The sequence below is a fragment of the Saccopteryx leptura genome, chromosome 10 (genome assembly GCF_036850995.1).
Source record: "Saccopteryx leptura isolate mSacLep1 chromosome 10, mSacLep1_pri_phased_curated, whole genome shotgun sequence".
NCBI lineage: Eukaryota > Metazoa > Chordata > Mammalia > Chiroptera > Emballonuridae > Saccopteryx > Saccopteryx leptura.
In genome coordinates, this window is record NC_089512.1 from 75,455,438 (window position 1) to 75,460,154 (window position 4,717).

General features: G+C 41.2%; 1 long non-coding RNA gene across 1 annotated transcript; it reads left to right on the forward strand.

The window, feature by feature from the left end:
- LOC136381791 (uncharacterized) lies at positions 1 to 3,292 on the forward strand. The gene is made up of 4 exons (XR_010747168.1): positions 1 to 137; positions 2,345 to 2,395; positions 2,799 to 2,903; positions 3,198 to 3,292. It is a non-coding gene; the product is annotated as an uncharacterized lncRNA (long non-coding RNA).
- The last annotated feature ends 1,425 nt before the right edge of the window (positions 3,293 to 4,717 follow it).

Consider the following 4,717-nt stretch of genomic DNA (forward strand, 5'->3'; position numbering starts at 1 on the left):
ATCGACGTCGTTTCTGTGTGTGTCCCTGCCGGCTGGGATTCAGATGTGACAACAGGAGCAGGAGCAGAGACCTTGAATCCAAAAATGAAAGTGGCATCAGGAGGATGACAGTCACATGACCTTTGACCTATTACAAGGTAGGAGTTTGCTCATGCCATTATGTTTTAGAGGATTTTTTTAGGATTTATTAGAGTGCCTTAGACTGTACCCTAAAGCAATGCCCCTCAGAACTCAATTTAAATGACATGTATTTTGGGAAGGCTTCCAGACTTCTGCCTCCTTAAAACATATGTCAATCAGAATTGGTCATTCTTATCACAGTGTTCTCTGTATTTTGAAAAAAAAATTTTTTTCAACACTTATAATCCTCTGGTTTTGTCACAGAGATTTTAATTTAGTGTCTGTTTGCCCCTGTCAAGTACTCTCATAACTCCCTATATTTCAGGCCCTGGCCAGTTGGCTCAGTGGTAGAGTGTTGGCTCAGCATGGCCTGGCATGTGGATGTCCTGGGTTTGATTCCCGGTCAGGGCACACAGGAGAAGAGCTCATCTGCTTCTCCACCACTCCCCCTTTAGCTTCTTTTACTTCTCTCTCTTTTCTCTCTCTCTCTTTCCTCCTCCTGCAGCCATGACCCAATTGGAGTGAGTTGGTCCTAGATGCTGAGGATGGTTCCATGGCTCTGCCTTAGGCACTAGGAAGAGCTCAGTTGCTGAGCAACAGAACAGTGCTCCAGATGGGCAGGGCATTGCCTCCCAGTGGGCTTGCCAGGTAGATCCCAGTCAGGGCGCATGTGGGAGTCTGTCTCTGCCTCCCCTCCTCTCACTGAATTAAAAAAAAATCTCAAAAAAATAAAAGTATTGTTTTAAAGGACCTATTAGGAAGACAATGTAGTTGTTCAAATGATACTGTAGTTTTGAAAAGAGTGAAGAGTTTACTTGCGAGAGATAGACATTGTTTCCTTCAGAGTTTGTAGAACAATCATGTTATTTTATAGTTACATCACATTTTTTACTGTGAATTTATTACCTAAATTGAGCAATTGCCTTATTTACCATACCTGATTGTAAAGGGACTTCAGCTGCAATTCAAATGTAAATTCACACTCAAATAAAGATTATTGACATCTGCTAGGACATTCAAAAGAATATAGTATAAACTCTGAGAGCAATTCCCTCAAAATTGCTTGCTACATATTTCAGTGTCTTAGAATAACTGTAAGATGAGGCCCTGGCCGGTTGGCTCAGCGGTAGAGCGTCGGCCTGGCGTGCGGGGGGACCCGGGTTCGATTCCTGGCCAGGGCACATAGGAGAAGCGCCCATTTGCTTCTCCACCCCCGCCCCCTCCTTCCTCTCTGTCTCTCTCTTCCCCTCCCGCAGCCAAGGCTCCACTGGAGCAAAGATGGCCCGGGTGCTGGGGATGGCTCCTTGGCCTCTGCCCCAGGCGCTAGAGTGGCTCTGGTCGCGGCAGAGCGACGCCCCGGAGGGGCAGAGCATCGCCCCCTGGTGGGCAGAGCGTCGCCCCTGGTGGGCGCGCCGGGTGGATCCCGGTCGGGCGCATGCGGGAGTCTGTCTGACTGTCCCTCCCCGTTTCCAGCTTCAGAAAAATACAAAAAAAAAAAAAAAAAAAAAAAAAAAGAATAACTGTAAGATGACTTTGAAGGGAGCCATTCTTATCTGTGTATGTAAGTTCTGTGGACATGTTCAGTGACATCACCTACATGTATGACCAAATGCTAGGGCATATGAAAATGTATGACTTTGTCCAGTTCTTCAAATCATATGTCCTTATTTTATCAATAAATCTTTAGAAATGTTTTTTGTAGCTTTGTGGTGAGAAAATTTATATGTCCACTTTCACTGAAATGATGTGGAGAGGGGAGTGTTCCTTAAAGGCTCATTGCAACACCCTTTGTCAGTGAGAAAGGAAACCAAATAAATTCTCTTTGGCAGTTTTATGCTAAACTCAAAAGATCATGACACATTTTCATCCTTTATAATAAAATTATCAAAATAAATACTACCTAAATGTAATTCTAATTCAATGTAATGGATCACTAAATGGCATAAGGATGAAAAGCGTATTTTATTATGTATTATAGAATTAATACATGCTCTCTGTTTTTAATACATCTTACTAAAATGGTATAAAATAAAAGGTCTTTGTCTCTGGAGAAAACCACAGTTAAATGTTTCTTCTCTATCTTTGGAACATTTAGAACATATAACGTTCTTATGTAAATAGAAGGCACACTATTCAGATTATTTCCCTTGCTTTTCTAATTTAAACTTTGTCTTGCACATCTTTCACATGGGAGTGTACTAACTTGCCTCATTACTTTCAATAGATACATATTACTCCATGGAATGTGTGCTGAGAGACCATTCCACTAACTTAGGTAAGGAAGATGTTTAATCAATTTTATTTTCTTTAATTCAGCTTAGAATTCTATTTTCTTGGGTGGTCAAAACTTAATCTTTTCCAGTTCAGGATTTTACTGCATAGAATTTATCTGAATTCCATGAGGCTTATGTAGAACAGAGGTCATGGGGCCTGGGTGTGGTATCTTGTCCTTGGGTGTCTTTTTACGTTTCCAGGTGCTGAGATGTGTATTGAACCTTCTGGTCCTCAGTCACTGCTCCATGGAGCTCCCACTCCAGCCCCTGCAAGTCTTTTGTTTTTCCCTGATGTATCTATGTGGCTCTCAGACACAGGGATTACCTGCCATGCTGGGGTTTGGGGGTTTGGGAGAAATCTTATAAGCTCTCTCAGTACTATATATTTTTCATTCCATCTCATAGCTACTACTCCTCAACTCCTTTAGTGCTATGTCAGGCACTGGCAAAATTGAGGGGAGGCATCTACGACACTGTGGATGAGCCTAAGGTATTTCTTCCAAGAAGCAGGTAAACTGATCTCATTTGCACAAGGGCCACTTAACTATGACTTGACTGAATAGTCAGGTTTTTTATTCTTCCCTCGAAGATCTCTGTTGTGGGTGTTGATAGTCCTATTTTCTGCTGCTTTGTTTAATATATAGTGTTTCCTTTATTCCTCCTACCTCAATGCCCAACTCATATTTCAGGCTGGGACCTACTCCTAATTTAGAGCTCTCTTTCCCCCTTTTGCCAACTTCTATTACGAATTTACCTCTGCCACCCAGCTTAGTGTATCTCAAGGTTCTCTTTTCCACGCCACAGTCGCAGAGCTCCAGGGAAAAGCAACCTGGTCTCATCTCTCCAGGCAGAGGAGAACAGAAGCTTCATCTCCACACATGCTATAGATGGCTTTTAAAGTCTACCTGAATCATTACCAGTTAGAAGCAGCAGTCATTGGGACTTGGACGTGAGCTGCAAAGTATAGAATGGTGACAACAATTCCAGTGCCATGCGGACTTTTCCGGGATGTGGACTTTTCCTGGACTCCTGCTCCTTGTGACAGCTCCTAACGGACTGAACTGGGGTTGGGTTGCATTCGCAGGGATTTGGAATGGTGTTGGTGCCAACTTGGACTTGGTGAACATGTTAAGGACACTATTCTTTTATGGATTCTTCCTGTATTGGCCAAGGGTTTGCTTAAAAGCTTTAATCACTGTAAAAAAAAATAGAAGACTGTATAAAGAAGATGTGGCAATATACACCATGGTATACTATTCAGCCATAAGAAATGATGACATCGGATCACTTACAACAAAATGGTGGGATCTTAATAACATTATACAGAGTGAAATAAGTAAATCAGAAAAAACAAGAACTGCATGATTCCATACATTGGTGGGACATAAAAATGAAACTAAGAGACATGGACAAGAGTGTGGTGGTTACAGGGTAGAAGGGGGAGGGATAGGGGGAGGGGGAGGGGCACAAAGAAAACTAGATAGAAGGTGACGGAGGACAATCTGACTTTGGTTGATGGGTATGCAACATAATTGAATGACAAGATAACCTGGACATGTTTTCTTTGAATATATGTACCCTGATTTATTGATGTCATCCCATTAAAATTAATAAAAATTTATTTATTAAAAAAAATTGAGGGGAGGGTCATTGACATTCATCTACCTAAGGAGCAAGAGATTTCTCTTACACTCAGCAAAATAAAATAACATGCATTATGTAGTGCTTGTTACTTCCCATTTCTGGATTCAGCCTTAAAAGCAAGGCTGCTTTTTGGTGCAGGTGCACAGTACCCTCATGGATCCTTCCCTTACCCCAATACAGGGCATTTTTATCTAATAGAAAGAGAAAGGTACATTTCTCTCATTCAGTGCACAAGCTTCTAAATATCAGGGTCTAGGCTTTTGAAACTCAAAAGCCAAACATTCTCTACTAATTTGTCATTTGCATTCTGCTGTGCCATTTGTCCCCTGAAGTAAGGCATGCGATATACCAAGTGAAAAAGAAATTCTAGCAGCACCCCCCCCCCAAAAGCTAATATCACAAAATATTATCACATGTGTATGTCTCATTTATGATTCTTTATAAGTATTAATTTACGTTGTTTCCATTTTTGTTGTTACTACAAGCTGCAAAAAACATCCTGGCTTATATAACTTAGAAATTTATATAAGAATATTGACAATAAAAACTCAGACATTGGAATTTCCAGGACAAAGGGTAAGGACAGGGGTGTGTTAAATATTTATGGATATCACCACATTTTCCCTCCAAAATAGTTACGTACTACCACAATCTTGTACAGAAGTGCCTATTTCCCCATT